We start from the raw sequence: 20,045 nt of genomic DNA on the forward strand, positions 1-20,045 counted from the left end.
AAATGGGTCCAAACTTAGATTGAGCATCTAAATCACTAATTGAGACTGATTTGGATGAGCTGAATGACAAATAATCCCATGTTAGGGACACTCTTTGTACCAATGACCAATTTCTCTGCATTCATAACAAACCCTAAAGCCCTAACCTAGTGACAAATATGAGCTGACCCTAACTGGCTAACTAACTGATAACGAGGACACTCTCTAATGAAATAATCATCCTTCCCATAATCATAGCATACCTCAGGAGCTTTAGGTGGGCGAGAAAATTATGCCGACCTTGTCTAAACAACCAGCTCATATTTGGGTCACTCCTTAGACCAATGGTTAATCTCATGACAGCCAAAATAAGCTCCTAAAATACTCTGAGACTGCACCCATTGATCAAGAATGGCCACCACAACCTAAAGATCCATATTAAATACTCTACAAGGTCTGAAGAGAACTCTACTTATTGTGAACAGCATGAATGATCTAAGATCCACATATAGTCTGAGATGCTACTTGTGTTGAACTGATGGGATACAAGTTATGTTGATCCCCATTAAGAGGATCCCTACTCCCAAATGGAATTTCGATAACATTGTGCTTATGACGTAGCCTCTTACCTCCATATGTCTTTATACATGCTCTTTCTATAGTCCCTGCATGATCAACAACTTAAGGAAAAAAAGACTCAGTTGATATCAAATGCTCTAAATCCAAATAGAGTGGCAAAGCTAATATTATAATAAATCCATGCACCATCTTATGGTCTAAAGGATATAGCATAGGAGTATGTCTGGCCCACTCAAGAAACCCTATCTCATACTTTGAAATTGACAAAGAACCCTATTAAACACCAACAAACTCAACTCCAGTATGAGAATTGCTCAATGTGTTAGACATCACCTCTGGCTGTGAAGTAACCATAAAAGGCTCAGAATTCCCAATATTAAATTATGAAAAACTAAGGTAGTCATAAACTCTGTAGGAACATGAGTTAGCCCCATATCTTTTGACTAACGCTAAATATCTTTAACATTAATCTCTGACCCTCTAGCCTGATGTTGTGCTAAAACTTTAGTAGTACATACCAAAGTCTCATCCACATATATTAATAACCTCATGCCATCTATCTAGAAAATAATACAGTCAACAATATACTAGAGGTTCATAAAAATATAGACATATGACAAGGATTCAAGAATAGAACTTCCTAAGAATGCCTTATAGTCTCCCAAAGATAGGATATAAACATCTTTATACCGATCACCAATCTACAAAACACTATAAAAGACTTAGATATTGTACAACATACTGGTAAACCTATGCTCTGATGCTAATTTATCACAACCTGATATCTTATGTCATGATGGTACCTACTATAATCCACCAGTATGTAAGCCACCCATAGTTATAAACACCTAGTAAAGGACCATCAAAGGATTTGAAAGAAAAAAGCAAAAGTGAATTTACAAAAGAAGACCAATATATATATAAAGCAACCTCGAGACCTGATAAAGTTAGTACAAGAGCTTCTAATATAATCAGAGTGCAAAGTAGAAGTAGAATAATACATATACAAAGATGTCTTTGAATTTAAAATAGAGATAAGAAATCAATATGAGGGAGAGCAGAAATACTCCAAACATTAAGAGCTCACCCCAATCTCCAATCCATAACTACTCTACACGATGCAAAAATCAACAAACAAAACTCTTACTATGATCTATAGGCTACAAAAGTGTAGTATGAGTACCAAATATGTGGTACTCAATAGGCATACTGATCTCCAAGGATAATGCAATCATAAATAACATATAAAAAGGGAATATGACCTATAAAAAACCACCCAAGAAAGTAAACATGATAATGCTAAGGGAGCTATAAGGTTAAACTTATCCTATCCTAATAGTATTCAGGAATTAAAGTGCAATACTGTATATCACTAGTCAATGTATAGATGAAAAGTCAAAAAATAATATGCGTAGTAGTAATACAAGGACAAAAGATACATATGCTAATGAATAAATAAGGAAAGAGAGGGAGATATGGTAATATCATATATATATATATAGGGCTAACTCATGGTAGTAGACTGAGGGATCCAACCTAACATCTCGAAGTTCATAACTATATAGGCAAGCTAAGACTAGCATAGTAAGGCTCCCTCATCATAATATAATTTTAACAATAATGAAGAAAGAAAAGGAACTAAAAATATATCGAAAACCTCGAGCACTAGTCTATAGCAATCCTACCAAAAATTAATTATAATAACCAACAATAAAGTAATCGACTAATCCAGACAAATAATACCTAACTAGTCCCCCATAAGTCTTGAAGGTCTAATCAAACATTCAGCAAATAATAATCATAGAATATACCTATAAAACCCTCCACAAGGCTGATAGATATACGTTCCAAATAATTCTACTAGTGATAGGTTATGCATATGAATGAGTCCATTATAAACCAACAGTAAACCATAACCAATACAAATGCCATAATGTACCAAGTTTATACACCTTCTCTAACTCAGTAAATCTCAAAGGCAGAACCCATAATAACCACTCTTCTCAAGCATTATGGCTCACGGATGAAGGGCCCCCTAGGGTATAGGAATGTCACAACCCGCTTTATGAGTTATGGTGGCACCTAGTTTATCCAGCCAGTAGGTAAGACAAACCTTAGCCCGAACTATAAACAATAGGCTAGTTTGGTGAAAAATATCCAAAAAGTCAGAAATCAGCAATTAAACACTTACAATAATTTTAAGATAGTAATAATAGTCTAAAATATAGATAAAGCATCAACAACCATCCCACGACTTAGTAGTGTCAGTACAAAACCTACTATAAAAGGAACATAAATACCGAAATAGTCAAATACACTATCTCAAATAGTGATAGATTATACATATATTATAGAAGGAAAAAGGGGAAACTCTAACTCCAAGCGCTCACCCTATCTCTGAAATTAACTCAGCAAGATCATCATATCAGAGATAACTACTTATACTTGAATCTATACCAAATAGGTATAAAAATATAGTATGGGTATCAAAACTATAGGTACTCAGTAGGAATCACTGGCTGACTGAGATAAATCATAATATAAATATGATAAAGATATAAGATAAATAAGCTAAGTCAAGGTAAAAGAGAAAATCTAGAAATGAGCTCTAACACTAGAAATCAATGACCAAAATAAATATAATATGAAAGAGGGCATAATTAATACTATAGGACTAGCCCCCATAGGTTAGTAAGTACAAAAAAGTAAATAACCCAAAGTGAGCCCCCATAAGCCTTGATGGTGCAATCAAAGGAAATTAAATAACCCAAGTTCCATAAATTTACCGAATATCAAGCTGTAATCATAAATCCATCCATACATGTAATGCCCCAGAGTATACCCTGGATGCTGCACGATGCTTACAGCCATACGAGATCATACGCTAACCCATGAGCTAGTACCTACTGTGAGTACTAAATAAAACTGATAACAAAGGATACATACATGCTAAAATAACTGAATTCTCCATAAGGTTTTAAGTACTAAAAAATTACTGAAGTATAAGTCTGAAAATAGATAGTTTGAAAACTAATAAAAATAATGACAAATGAATTGACTGTCTGAAAGTGTTCGGAAGCCTCTAAAACTAACTGAATAAGAGTTGATGTGACAGGCCCCAACTAACTTCAAATGTCTAACTAAAATAAAATTCTAAAATAATCATGATCGGTCCTTGAAGTATGAGGACTCATCACTGCTATCACTACTGATGTGCTAGAATGCCCATGCGCAGTCAGGAACTTGAGCGTCTGAACCTATGATATGAGACATCATAGCACAAAAAACGAGTATGTGGTAGTACTTAAAATGTACTTGTTTGCTATATGAGTTTAGGCTACTATGCATAGGCTCATTTACAAGAATAATAACTGACTGGATGAATAGGATGAGATAACTGATGCATGGTATGCGTGAAAACTGTAAAATCTGAGGATGCATGACCAAGCATATAACATGACACTGAAATAGTCTTTAAACTAAAATTACTAAAATCTGGTAACTAAATAACTAATAACTGTATGCCATGTTCAATACAAACCTGAACTGAAATATACTGAAGACTAAACTGAAACTGTGGTAGCTAGCCATAACTGATATGCCCCAATGTATTATCAGGGTCCAAACTGTAACTCTAATTTGAAGGGTGTTAGTACCGTTCCACAGGTACTAACACTGGCTATGTGGATCCACTATCTGATTTCCCAAAGGACGAGGGTGTCATGTAATATTGGGTGTATTTATGCATTCTAACGTTACTATTCTAGCATTTTTAGCATTGTTTTGAGGATTATTCTTATACTATATGTGTTGGTAATGATATAAATGTGATTTTATGCATCCAAGTATGTTCTTACAATGTTTAATGGTGTGTTCACATGAGTTTTGATTTAATTTGAGCATTTAGAGTTCAACCGAGAAACTAGTGTTACTAACTTGAGCTAGGTGTTTGTCTAGTGTATCGTGTTGGGTTCTAATGTGTTTAATAAGTTCCTAAGTTTTTTATTATTATATGTGAAAAAACTTTTTTTTAATGTTCGAGTGTCAATTGGATCAAGCTAAGGGTCAAAACAATGAGTTAAAGATCAATCTGAAATTAGCCTATGCTTAGCTTGTATTTTTGATTCACCGTCTTGGATGTTGTGTTATTTTGAGCTCTAAATTGTTGTGTTTAATGATATAGGATATTTTTTAATGGTTTAATATGATATATGAAGGATACACAAGCTTCAACTCAAGTGGAAACAAATAAAAAAGGCTCAGAATGGCTCAATGAAAGCATAATACAAAAATTGATGCAATCTGAACCCATGAAATATAATGGGTGTGTGTGGTCTTTAGGGGTGGACAATGGAATCGTTAGAAACACTAATGGATTAATATTAGGCCCAAAATAGTAACCTACTAGTGTATGGAGCCTCTAATGGAGTTGACGGAGGTGCTGTGACGCGGTCAAATCGCGACGAGATTTGGGATTTTGACAGGTTTTTGACAATTGCGATTTGGCTCAACACCGCAATGCAGTGATTCCCAAAATTGGGATAATTATGCCTTATGAAATAAAAAAGCATGGAAATCCAATCCAAGTTGGTTTATTACTTTTATACTATAAATATAACGTCCCAGACTCCGTTTTAAATATCTTGGAACACCCTTGATCAACTTGAACATCATTGGGGGCTACCACAACTTCTTTTTAGGTTTTATTATTATTTAATTTAGTTTTTTGTATGTTTTGTATCATCACTCTATAGTATTAGATGATGAATATTTCCATTCAAGGCTAAACCCTCTTTCCGAGGTGAAAGCCAAGAACATGATTATTATTGTTTTAGATTAATGTTGTTTAATTCTCTTATCATTGTTGGTTATTTGTTTATTATTGTTTTAATCATTCAATGTATTGATCACCCATAAAATACATATATTGTCAACATTTTGATCTTGGGATAGAGAATAGGGAGATATAACATGGGAATAAACTAAAGTTTGGGTTTTTATTCTTTTATAAAACAAAGAATTGAAATTAGAACCTAGGACAGGGATGTACTTAGGAGCCTTACTTGATTCAAATGTAGGATGATAGCTTTAATTCACTTAATTGGATTATTACATCTCCGCTCAACAATGTAGTTGTAATATTCATATTAGGTAAAATATTAGAGGTTGGGAACCCATGATCTTGCAATTAGCCCTCCGAGTCAACAGCTAAGATATAGAGTTAACGAATGAAGTTAAATAACATAGTATGATTGTTCGAAGTGCTTTAACCCTGGGTCTCTATCCTTTGATTGTCCAAAGTCATTTACTTTTCTACATTAGTTTAGTTTATTTTTTAGTTTACAACTCTAAACTTTATTTATTACTCTTCTCAATTTGTTAAACTAGGATTGGTTAGTTGTCGACACATGTCCCTGTGGGATCGAAATTCATCTTTATTTAAGGCCACTATATTACTTGGTAGACTACGTACACTTGTGTGTGCGCTTTGGCGTTGTCATCATGCCTACCTGACGGAGGACCCCTCAAAGTCTATGGTGGCTCCGTAGGTCTGGAACCTAGGGAATGCTACTAATGCCTCATTCCTAAATGATAGGGGAGACGCCATCTCTAAGCTCACTCAGTTCTAAGTGTTACTCCCAATTGAAGACACTAATTCTTGAACTGATCCAATCATGACTGAACCAACAACTGACCATAATAACTTATTGAAGGATAATTTTTATAGTTTACACAATATCATTCTACAAATACTGAAACTAAGTAACCAACTAATTTTTTGGTATTCATAACCCCCAGGACTCGATATCAATATCAATAAGAACACATGAGAGCATTTGAAACCATAATAAGTAAGCATTATTCCAAAAATCATTGCTTAGGCATTTCACCAATCACTTGAGGGTCATAAGTTAAAGAATTAAAATAGTTTAAAACATGTGATAGTAACATAACTTTAATATTAAAATCATGGGTTAAGGATTTAACATACAACTTTCATCCTTCAAACATGTAAAGGGCTAATTCCAATGAAAACACATGCAAACATGGTAAAAAAATCTAAATTCATGGGAGTTTATGGATATAATTCATGATAACATGTAAAGATCATGAATTTGAACTTGAAAATGGATTCTTGGACCCCATGGGAAAAAACACCCATGGATGAACATCTAACATACCTTGGTTGAAGAATTCATGAGAGTCTTGGTGAATTTCTTAAGATTGATCTTGAATGTTGAAGGGGCTAGGGTTTGTTCTTGAGAAGGAATATTTTCGATTAAGAGAAAATATGAAATAAGAGGAAAATAATGCTCTTTTAAGACCCTAATCCCATGTTATGGTTGAGATAAAGTGAGGGAAAAAGAATGAAATACTCTCCTGGACTCAGAATTAATTAAGCTGATCGTGGCCAGTGATGCCATAAGCGATGTGTCGTGTCACTCATTCAATGCATTAGGTGACGTTCTGCGTTGCACCCAACCAACATGATAAGCATTACGCCGCAGGCATATCATGCTTACTCACTAGTTTGAACATCCAAACAAGCCTCAAACCTCATTCAAAAAATCCAAAACTTACCCAAAACATTCTATTGACCAACCCGATCATGAATAAACTTAAAAATCAATGTTCTAAAGCTGAGAAGATCATAAATAAAATCATCAAATTTTAAGAGGCTTTGGAAATGACTACGTTATTACACTTAGTGAAATTTTTCTCTAACTCTTGGACCCCTTTAACATGCAATAGTAAGCTGAAATGAGCTAGGATTTATGGGGTCTTACATATCTCCCCCATGGGAACATTCATCCTTGAATGAGACTGATTAATCTAAGAGTACTGATAGTACATACTGAAAGTGCATGACTGAAAACATGGTTACATGACTGAGCCTAAAACGTGATATATAGAACTGAACTGATTCACAAATGTATGCAACATCGTGAAAATGATTACCTAGCTGGAACTAAGAATAGAAAAGAGATAATCTAAGGAAAACTATTACCTTGAGTTGATTTTGAGTTTGTGGAAAAGAGGTAAGGGTACTTGGTTCACATATCTTCTTTTGCCTCCCAAGGTGCTCCTTCTATATACTGATTCCGCCAAAGAACTTTGACCAAGGGAACTTCTTTGTTCCTTAGTCTTTGAATCTGATGATCTAGGATCTCGACTGGGATCGTCTATCCTAAATATTTTTACTTTCTAAGGGAACAACTACAGCTATATCACCAATACACTTCATCAATAAAGAAACATGAAATACTGGGTGAACGGATGCCAAATCTGTGGTCAACTCAAGCTCCTACACTACCTTTCTAGAATAAAACAAGTTCCTGTAAGGGATAATATATCGGGGACTAAGATTCCCCTTCTTTCCAAACCTCTTCACTCCCTTCATGGGAGAGATCCTCAAATAGACTAAGTTGCCAACCTTAAACTCAAGATCTCTTCTCCTCACATCTGCATACAATTTCTGTCGTCTTTGGGCTGTCTTAAGCCTCTCCCTGATCAATTGAACTTTCTCCAAGGCATCAAATATTGAATCTGGACCTATCAATGTAGTCTTACCTACCTTAAATGAACCAATATGAGATCTATATCTCCTTCTATAGAGAGCCTCAAATGGAGCCATCTGAATATTAGAGTGACAACTGTTATTGTAGGAAAAGTTAATCAAAGGCAAGTGAACATCCCAACTACCCTTAAAGTTGATAATACACGCTCTCAACATGTCCTCTCAAGTCTAAATGGTCCTCTCTACCTGACCATCTATCTGAGGGTGAAAAGTCATACTAGATGAACTTGGGTACCAAGACCCTTTTGAAATGCCTTCCAAAAGTAAGAGGTAAACTGGGTACCCTTATCCAAAATAATAGAGAAAGGGACTCCATGCAATCTAATTAACTCTTTAAGATAAATATTAGCATAGTCCTCGGCTGATTAAGAAGTATGGACTGGCAAGAAATGAGTTGATGTGGTTATCCTGTCTACTATAACCCAAATCAAGTCGTGATGACAACGCATACGGTGCAACCCTATCACAAAGTCCATGTTTCCTCTTCCTACTTCCAAGTGGAAAAGTTGAACTCTTGTATTATACCACTAGGCCTTTGATGCCCAAACTTAACCTTCTGACAATTAGAATATTTAGCTATAAACTCTGAGATAGCTCTCTTCATTCCGCTACACCAGTAGAATTGTCACAAATCATGGTACATCTTAGTAGCTCCTGGGTGAATAGAGTAACGCGTGCCATGCTTTTCTATAAGAATTCATTGCCACAAACCATCTACACACGGTACACACAGTCTAACCTGGCAAAATAACACACCATCTCTCCCTTGGGAGAAAACCTCTACTTTCTACTCTTTGACTGACTCCTTCAACTTTACTAAAATGGGATCTCTATCTTGCTTTTTTTCACTTTGGCAACCAAAGAGGATTCCAAACTATTTTGAACCCAAACACTACCCACAGTTGAGTCAACCAAATGAATACCTAACCTAGCCAACTGATGAACCTCCTGAACTAGATTATTCTTATCATTCTTAATATGAGCCACACTACCTATAGACAAACTACTAAGGGAATTTGCCACTACATTGGCCTTTCTCGGATAATACAAAACACTTATATCATAGCACTTCAACAATTCTAACCACTTTCTATGACAAAGATTTAACTCTCGCTATGAAAATATCTGCTTCAACCTTTTGTGTAATACCCCAAGAAATTTTTTATTGAAATTTTGTGCGTAAAGGTGTTGGGTTCTATCTTCTAAAATGAATTATAAATTTTCAGTGCGGAATGTCTTAGATTATGATCCACCATTGCATAGAGTATCAAATAAGCTTTCCAAATATATGTGGATCATCAAAAATGGACACCCGAGCAATGAGTTATGAACATTCCGATCAAACTGTGAATAGTAGTGAACAGTAAAATGTGCAGGAAAAAGTACTGAGTCCTGGCGTATTTTTGCTCCAACTTAAAACAATCATAAATCCTTGTAAATAATAATCTGGATGATCTAGTATATATCAACAGAAAGCTCTGCGAGTCCTCTTTCCAATGAAATTAGTTTCATCCAATTTGTCTATCGGAGCAAAAAGTTATGGTCGATCTACTTCAGCCTATCAAAAGTGAATTTTTGGGTCAAATTTAAATGAACATAACTCTTTGTACACAATGATCAGGGTGAGATACTACATATCAATGAAAATATATGAGAGTCCTCTTTCTAATGAAATTAGTTTCATCTAATTTGAATATCAGAGGAAAATGTTATGGTTGATCTACTTCAGACTATCAAAACAGTCCACCAAAGGACAGATTTGAGAATTTTTATTTATTTTTAAGGACGTTTTGGTCATTCCCCCTCACCCAAAATCCTTCCAAACCCCATATTAAAGCCTATTAGAAGCATTATATGTTATATTTCATCAAACTCCCTCAAAAATAAAACCCTAAGCTCCTACATCCAACTTCAAGAACCTCCAAAGTTCACTACTAATTCTGTAAATTTATTTAAGATTCCAAGTTCCTAGTTCAAGAACCCCAAGAAACATCATTCAAAGGCACGATTAACATCTCAAAAATGAGTATCGATCTAAAGTTCATCATTCAAGGTAAGTGGGGGTTTTCAACAAGAACTCTCTTTCGTTCTTGTGCCCAAAAGTAATATTCTTTACAAAGGCATGATTTTTATTTGATTTTTATGAGTTTGAAGCATGAACCCATATCTTATGATATTATTATGAAATCTTGATGTTTATGATTTTAAAAGATGAATTTACATGTGTGGAGATATAAGGCATGAATCTTGAACGATATTTATCATGATTTTGATATTTGGGTTGTGAATCCCCATTAGAAATTGTGTTTGTTTTTAGAAAGTGTGTGTTATAAGCACGTTGATATTGAATATTTGAGATATTTTGAATGATTTGACCTTTTGGTCTTAATGGAGTTATTTTGAACTCGAGTGTGAAAGAAATCCACAACGTGGTTGATTTTGATAGATAGGAAGCATGATGGATCCCGATATATATTTATATATTACTAAAATTGTTTTGTGGTGGATTGTCTTTGAAATAATTTGAGCTAAGTCCGGAATAAATCTTTAGCACCGAGTGGGAAGTATAAAGAGACCTTACTTCCCTAGAACTACGTGCCCCCATAGGAGTGAGCCTAAGGTTGATTTATATAGTGATTACTAGTTTGTGTGAATTTGATATCGATAGTCCTACTCCAATGGCAAGGATAGGATGGCTCTCCCCAATGTGGGTTGTACGTTGGACTCTATGTAGCTCACATGGTTTGGGTCAGTTATAGGATTTACCAATGTGTGTGTGTTTCCTTGTGTCTATGGTGAATGGTGAAGTGATTTGAAAGTGGAATTGTGAAAGTTATTCTTTCGAAAGATTTAAATAATATTTACATTATGAGAATTGATATTCTTGATGAACTGAAAGTGATTGACAAATTATATGATGACTCACATGTGTTATTATACTTATTTCATCCTCCCATGATTATGATGATTTTCTTCGGGCTATGTGAGTCTTTCATACATCCTGCATATTTCTTATAAATATTTATGATGATGATGTTTATAAAACTGCATATACCCCCATATACTCGGTTCCTTTCCACGGTACTAACCCACATCTTTGGATATGGGCTGCATTTTCTTAGAATATAGGTTCAGGTGCTCAGTTCCAAGTTTGATAGTGATTCTTTGGGCACGCTATTCTACATCCTCTATTGTGGTGAGTCTTTATGTTCCGAGGACGTGATGTCTGATGTTGGTTTCACGGAATTATTTACATTTGATAACTAAGTATGAGTTAGTTGGGGCATGTCTCAATGGCTCACTGGTTTTATTGATTTTCTTAGAGCCTTATCAGACTAGTATAGATGTTGGGAGTTGACTAATAAGTCATATTTTGTTATATTTCTATAATTCTTTTATTCTTGGATGATGATTACTCTGTTGATATTTGAGGGTTATTTATGGAAACCCCATTGATTTTTGTTGAACTGAATGAAAATGGATCAAAGGGTTAGCTTGGGGCTACTCATAGCCTCAAGCACCGTTTGACACTCTGGGACCCATTTTCTAGGGCATTACAAACTTGGTATCAGAGCCTAAGGTTTTAAGGTGTCCTAGGGAGTCTGACAAGCTGCGTTAAGTAGAGTCTTGATCATCGGTTTGTAGCACACCACATCTATGAGTAAGAGGCTACAAGACATTTTAGGAAAAAGTATGATTCTTTCTTTCAGAAGTCTATCGTGCTTAAAGTGTCTCTCCCTGCTATTGATTCATGCTCTCCTCTTTCAAAAATATACCTCCACATTGAGTGAGAAGAAATAATGATGGTCAGAAATCTTAACCCGCTGACCCATTGAATGAAAATGTGTCTCATGCTAAATTTCGGACAGCCTTTGAGGCACTGGCCCAAGCTGTTACTGGAAATGATTAGGCCAACCCGACCCCGACTCTATAGCAGTAGGGAGGTGATTCAGCTGATGCCAGGATCCGTGAATTCATGAGAATAAATCCATCAGAATTCTATGGGTCCAAGTCTGATGAGGATCCATGGTTGTTTTTAGAGGAGGGGCGGAAGATTACTCAGGTGATGCATGTATCTGAGGAACATAGTGTAGAGTTGGATGCATATAGGTTAAAAGACCTTGCTTATGACTGGGCTGTTGTTTAGAGAAAAGGTAGAGGTAAGAAAGTTGTCCCTACAACTTGGCAAGAGTTCCAGGATACATTCTTGGATAAGTTTTCCTCTTTGGAGATGAGGGAGGCAAAGGTGAAAGATTTTATGAACGTGCAATAGGGCTCTATGATTGTTAGGGAATACTGTCTAAAGTTCAATCAGTTGGCCAAGTGTACTTCTGACTTAGTAGCTGATAATTGGGCTAGTATGAGTAAGTTTATGACTAGAGTATCTAGTTATATGGTTGAGGAGTGTAGGTCTACTATGCTGAATAGTAAGATGAATCTTTCTAGGCTAATGACTTATGCCCAACAGATTAAGGCAGATATGATTAAAGAGAGAGATAGAATAGAGGGAATAAGAGAGCTAGGTTCGAGCAGTACGGACAGGGTCAGACTAGATCGTAGAGAGGGCGTCGCCCTCAGTATCAGGATCATTCATCTATGCTAGCACTATCATCTGCTAGTGCTCCCGTGCCTAGAAGTAGGCAGGAGCAAGGTAGCAAGTCATATGCATCCAGGTCCCAGTACAATGCTGGCAGTAAGCCAAATCGTTCCTTGTGTCCTAAGTGTGGTAGGGCTCATTCGGGTGAGTGTTGGGGTGAAAAGAGGGGTTGTTTCTGGTGTGGTAACATGGGTCACAGAGTTAGAGATTATCCATAGGATGGACAAGGGAGTTGTGACTATTGCCCTCAGACCCAGACTCATACTATTAGTGCTCCAGTTCCAGCGACTCGCCCAGCCCCAGCTCAGGGAGCCTCTTCTAGCAATGCTGGCGGGCAGCACCAGAATAGATTCTATGTTTTACCATCCTACCAGTATCAGGAGGACTCTCCCGATGTTGTTACTGGTATTCATTGTATATTTTAGTTTGATGTGTATGCTTTGTTAGATCCTGGATCCAGTTTCTCATATGTTACACCTATGATTGCTGTAAATTTTGAAATGTCCTGAGATTATTCCTGAGCCTATCCTAGTTTCTACCCCAGTGGGTGATTCGATTATTGCCCAAAAAGTGTATAAAAAGTTTTCTATTATCGTTCTTCATAGAGTCTTGTTGGCTGATCTGATTGAGTTAGACATGGTAAATTTTGATGTGATTCTGGTTATGGACTGGTTGTATTCTTCTTATGCCTCTATTGATTGTCGGACCCGAGTGGTCAAGTTTTAGTTTCTGGGTTCATCCGTTTTTGAGTGGTCTGGGAATTCTGTGTCACCCAAGAGTCATTTTATCTCTTACCTCAAAGCTAGAAAGCTTCTTTCCAAGGGGTGTATTTACCATTTGGTTAGAGTCAAAGACACTAAGTCTGAGACTCCAACTCTCCAGTCTGTTAACATCGTCAATGAGTTTTCTAATGTCTTTTCGAATGATCTCCCAAGGATACCTCCTGATAGAGAGATAGAGTTTGAGATTGATCTTCTTCCCGATACTCAGCCTATTTCTATTCCTCCTTACCGTATGGCCCCTACAGATCTTAAGGAGTTGAAAGAGAAACTCAAAGATCTACTAGATAAGGCTTTCATAAGGCCCAGTGTTTCTCCTTGGGGTGCTCCTGTGTTGTTTGTGAGAAAGAAAGATGGCTCTTTGCATATGTGCATTGATTACTGCCAACTGAATAAAATCATCATAAAAAATAAGTACCCCCTTCTGAGAATAGATGATTTGTTTGACCAATTGCAAGGTGTAAGTTATTTCTCAAAGATAGACCTTCGTTCTGGCTATCATCAACTCAAAGTTAGAGAGTGTGACATCCCAAAATCTACTTTCCAAACTCGTTATGGCCATTTTGAGTTTCTTGTTATGTCTTTCGGGTTAACTAATGCCCCAACAGCTATCATGGACCTCATGAATCGAGTGTTCAGACCATATCTAGATATGTTTGTCATAGTGTTCATCGATGATATACTAGTGTACTCCCGTAGTGAGGATGAATATTCTGATCATCTCTAAACTGTCTTTCAAACCCTTAGAGATCACAAGTTGTTTGCCAAGTTCAGTAAGTGTGAGTTTTGGCTAAGGTCAGTTGCTTTTCTGGGTCATATCATTTCTTCCGAGGGTATTAGAGTTGATCTCCAAAAGACTGAAGCTATTAGAAATTGGCCTAGACCTATTTTTCCGATTGATATCTGAAGTTTCTTGGGTTTAGCTGGCTATTATTGCCGTTTTGTTGAGGTTTTCTCCTCTACAGCGTGTCCTATGACTCGGTTGACCCAAAAGAAAGTGAAGCTCTTGTAGTCCGAATCTTATGTAAAGAGTTTTCAGGAGTTGAAGACTCGACTCACTTCAGCCCCTGTTTTGACTTTGCCTGATGGTGTTGATGGTTTTTTGTTGTACTATGATGCTTCGAGAGTTGGGTTGGGTTGCGTATTGATGCAAAAGGGTAAGGTGATAGATTATGCTTCTAGACAGTTGAAACCCCATGAGAAAAATTACCCCACCCATGACCTTGAGTTGGTTGCTGTTGTGTTTGCTTTGAAAATCTGGAGACTCTATTTGTAAGGTGTCCATGTTGATGTTTTCACTGATCAAAAGAGTGCAGTATATGTTTACCTAGAGAGAATTGAATCTTAGGTAGAGGTGATGGTTAGAATTGTTAAAGGACTATGATATGAGTGTGCTGTACCATCCAGGCAATGCCAATATTGTGGCGGATGCCCTAAGTAGAGTGTCCATGGGTAGTGTTTCGCATGTGGTAGAAGGTAAGAAAGAGTTGGATCGTGATGTACATCGTTTGGCTAGATTGGGGTTTAGGTTTTTGACTCTGCTGAAGGTAGTATAGGGGTTCAGAGTAGTTCCTCCTTGGTTTTAGAAGTAAAGAAAAAGCAATACTTAAATGCTAGTTTGGTCAGACTGAAGGAGTCAGTCAAAGACCAAAAAGTAGAGGTTTTCTCCCAAGGGGGAGATGGTGTATTGAGATTGCAGGGTAGATTGTGTGTCCCGAATGTTGATGATCTGAGATAGAGGATTATGGCTGAAGCTCACGAGGCATGATATTTTATTCATCCTGGTGCCATCAAGATGTATCGAGACTTGCAGGAAATCTATTGGTGGAGTGGCATAAAGAAAGATATAGCAATGTTTGCAGCTAAGTGTGCAATATGCCAACAAGTTAAGGTTGAATACCAAAGACCTGGTGGTATGATGCAAGAGTTTAGTCTTCCCACCTGGAAGTGGGAAGAGATAAATATGGACTTCGTGCTTGGTTTACCTCCTTCCCGACGCCATCATGATTCCATTTGGGTTGTAGTTGATAGGTTGACTAAGTCTGCTCATTTCTTGCCTATTCATACTTCATATATTGCTGAGGATTATGCTAGATTATGTATCCGAGAGCTAGTCAGACTGCATAGAGTTCCCTTATCTATCATTTCGGATAGAGGTACTCAGTTCACTTCACAATTTTGGAAAGCTTTTCAGAAGGGTCTTGGTACCCAAGTGCTTTTGAGTTCTGCTTTTCATCCGCAGACCGATGGTCAGGCTGAGTGGACCATCCAAACCTTAGAGGATATGTTGAGAGCTTGTGCACTTAAATTTAAGGAAAGTTGGGATGATCACTTACTGTTGATAGAGTTTACTTACAATAACAGTTTCCACTCTAGTATTGGCATGGCTCCATTTGAAACCTCATATGGGAGGAAGTGTAGATCACCCATAGGTTGGTTCAAGGTGGGTGAAGCGGCTGTGAGTGGTCCTGATTTGGTATTTGAGGCTATGAAAAAAGTTAAGTTGATTAGGGGAAGGTTGAAAACTGCGCAGAGTCATTTGAAGTCATATGCGGATGTTAGAAGGAAAGACCTTGAGTTTGAAGTTGGTGACCCAGTGTATCTGAAAATTTCACCCATGAGGGGGGTGAAAAGATTTAGAAAGAAGGGAAGCTTAGTCCCCGTTATGTTGGTCCTTACAAAATTCTTAGTTGTGTTGGTAAGGTAGCTTATGAAGTCGAGTTGCCTTCCGAGTTGTCCTCTATTCATCCAATATTCCATGTCTCCATGCATAGAAAGCATATTAGTGATGCTGTGGTAGTGGATTCCTCTGTGAGTGCTGACATTTAAGAAAATCTTTCTTTTGATGAGATTCCTGTTGAGATTCTTGATTTCAGTATCCGAAGACTAAGGAACAAAGAAGTTCCCTTGGTCAAGGTATTGTGGCGAAACCAATCTATTGAGGGTGCAACTTGGGAAGCTGAGGCAGATATGTGATCCAAGTACCCACACCTATTTTCCGCGAACTCTGATCAAGCCGAAGGTACCGTTCTTTCCTAAATCATGCACTTTTGATAAAAGTTGCAGCAGTTCAGCTGTCATTTATTATGTGTTCATCTGTAGTTTCTTGAATTTATGCATTCTATGTTGCATTCGGAGTGAGAAACGATGTGGTAATGAGTAACGAATGGTTTCAGCTGTATTCCCTATTCCCTATCTAATCTTGGCATGTCTAGCATCATTCGAGGATGAATGTTTCCAAGGGGGGGATGATGTAATACCCCGGGAAATTTTTCGTTGAAATTTTATGTGTAAACGTGTTGGGTTCTATCTTCTAAAATGAATTATAAATTTTTCGTGTGGAATGTCTTAGATTATGACCCACCATTACGTAGAGTATCAAATAAGCTTTCCAACAATATATGGATCATCAAAAACGGACACCCGAGCGACAAGTTATGAACATTCCGATCGAACTGTGAATAGTAGTGAACAGTAAAACGTGCAGGAAAAAGTATTGAGGCCTGGCGTATTTTTGCTCCAAGTTTAAATGATCATAACTCCTTGTATATAATGATCTGGGTGATCTACTATATATCAACGGAAATCTCTGCGAGTCCTCTTTCCAATGAAATTGGTTTCATCCAATTTGTCTATCGGAGCAAAAAGTTATAGTCGATCTACTTCAGCCTATCAAAAGTGAATTTTTGCGTCAACTTCAAACGATCATAACTCCTCGTACACAATGATCTGGGTGAGATACTATATATCCACGAAAATATATCAGAGTCCTATTTCTAATGAAATTGGTTTCATCTAATTTGAATATCGGAGTAAAACGCTATGGTTGATCTACTTCAGACTATCAAAACAGTCCACCAAAGGATAGATTCGGGAATTTTATTTTTATTTTTAGGGGCGTTTTGGTCATCCCCCTCACCCAAAATCCATCCAAACCCTATATTAAAGCCTATTAGAAGCATTATATATTATATTTCATCAAACTCCCTCTAAAAGAAAACCCTAAGCTCTTACATCCAACTTCAAGAACCTCCAAAGTTCACCATTAATTCTGCAAATTTATTCAAGATTTCAAGTTCCTAGTTCAAGAACTCCAAGAACCATCATTCAAAGGCACGATTAATATCTCAAAAATGAGTATCGATCTAAAGTTCATCATTCAAGGTATGTGGGGTTTTTCAACAAGAACTCTCTTTCGTTCTTGTGCCCAAAAGTAATTTTCTTTACAAAGGCATGATTTTTATTTAATTTTTATGAATTTAAAGCATGAACCCATATATTATGAAATCTTGATGTTTTTGATTTTGAAAGATGAATTTACATATGTGGAGATATAAAGCATGAATCTTGAATGATGTTTATCATGATTTTGATATTTGGGTTGTGAATCCCCATTGGAAATTGTATTTTTTTGAGAAAGTGTGTGTTATAAGCACGTTGATGTTGAATATTTGAGATATTTTGAATGATTTGACCTTTTGGTCTTAATGGAGTTGTTTTGAACTCGAGTGTGAAAGAAATCCACAACGTGGTTGATTTTGATAGATGGAAAGCATAATGGCTCCCGATGTATATTTATATATTACTAAAAAATTTTTGTTGTGGGTTGTCTTTGAAATGATCTGAGCTAAGTCTGGGAGAAATATTTAGCACCGAGTGGGAGGTATAAAGAGACCTTACTTCCCTAGAACTACGTGCCCCCGTAGGAGTGAGCCTGAGGCTAATTTATATAGTGATCACTAGTTTGTGTGGATTTGATATCGATAGTCCTACTCCGATGGAAAGGATAGGACGGCTCTCCCCAACATGGGTTGTACGTTGGACTCCATGTAGCTCACATGGTTTATGTCGGTAATAGGATCTCCCAGTGTGTGTGTGTTTCCTTGTGTCTATGGTGAATGGTGAAGTGATTTGAAAGTGGAATTGTGAAAGTTATTCTTTCGAAAGATTTAAATGATATTTACATTATGATAATTGATATTCTTGATGAAGTGAAAGTGATTGACAAATTATATGATGACTCATATGTGTTATTGTACTTCTTTCATCCTCTCATGATTATGATGATTTTCTTCGGGCTATGTGAGTCTTTCATACATCCTGCATATTTCTTATAAATATTTATGATGATGATGTTTATAAAACTGCATGCACTCCCATATACTCGGTTCCTTTCCATGGTATTGATCCACATCTTTGGATGTGGGCTACATTTTCTCGGAATGTAGGTTCAGGTGCTCAGTTCCAAGTTCGACAGTGATTCTTCGGGCATGCTGTTCTACATCCTCTGTTGTGGTGAGTCCTCATGTTTCGAGGACGTGATGTCTGATGTTGGTTTCACGGAATTATTTACATTTGATAACTGAGTATGAGTCAGTTGGGGCATGTCTCAACGGCTCGCTGGTTTTATTGATTTTCTTAGAGGTTTGTCAGACTAGTATAGATGTTGGGAGTTGACTAATAAGTCGTAGTTTGTTATCTTTCTAAAATTCTTTTATTCTTGGATGATGATTACTCTGTTGATATTTGAGGGTTATTTATGGAAACCCCGTTGATTTTTGTTGAACTGGATGAAAATGTCTCAAATGGTTAGCTTGGGGATACTCGTAGCCTCAAGCACCGTGTGATGCTCCGGGACCCATTTTCCGGGGCGTTACATTTTGTGATCCATGAACATATCAACATGCTCTCCATACAGATAATGCCTCCAAATTTTCAAGGCAATGACAACCACTGCTAACTCAAGATCATGGGTAGGATAATTCCTTTTATGGGGCTTAAGCTGTCTAGAGGCATAGGCTATGACCTTACCTCTTTGCATCAAAACATAACTCAAACCAACTCTGGAAGCATCACATTGAACAATAAACCCATCTGAACCATCGAGCAAGGTCAAAACTATTCTGAGGTGAGTCGAGTCTTCAACTCCTAAAAACTCTTCTCACAAAAATCTGACCACTGAAACTTGACTTTCTTCTGAGTCAATCTGGACATGGGGGATGTAATAGACGAAAAACCTTCAACAAACCATTTGTAATAGCTATCCAAACCCAAGAAACTCCTGATATCTGATAGAGAAGTTGGTCTAGGCCAGTTTCTCACTTCTTTGATCTTTTGAGGGTCAACTCTAATGCGATTGCCTAAAATAATATGGCTAAGTAAAGCTACTAATCTAAACCAAAATTCACAGTTACTGAATTTGGCCAACAACTGATGGCTTCTAAGAGTCTGCAATACTATTCTGAGGTGATCTATATGATCATTTTTATTATGGGAATAGACAAGGATATCATCTATGAAGACTATGGCGAACATCATCAAGTCTATAAAAGTTGTTGGGGCATTTGTTAGACCAAAGGACATGACTAAAAAATCAAAGTGATCATACCATGTTTTGAAATCTATTTTTACAATGTCACATTCTCTAACTCTGAGCTGATAATAATCGGATCTAAGGTCTATCTTAGAGAAGTAATTAGCACCATGAAGTTGGTTGAACAAGTCATCAATCCTAGGGAATTGGTACTTAGTA

The sequence above is a fragment of the Capsicum annuum genome, chromosome 11, assembly GCF_002878395.1.
Source record: "Capsicum annuum cultivar UCD-10X-F1 chromosome 11, UCD10Xv1.1, whole genome shotgun sequence".
NCBI lineage: Eukaryota > Viridiplantae > Streptophyta > Magnoliopsida > Solanales > Solanaceae > Capsicum > Capsicum annuum.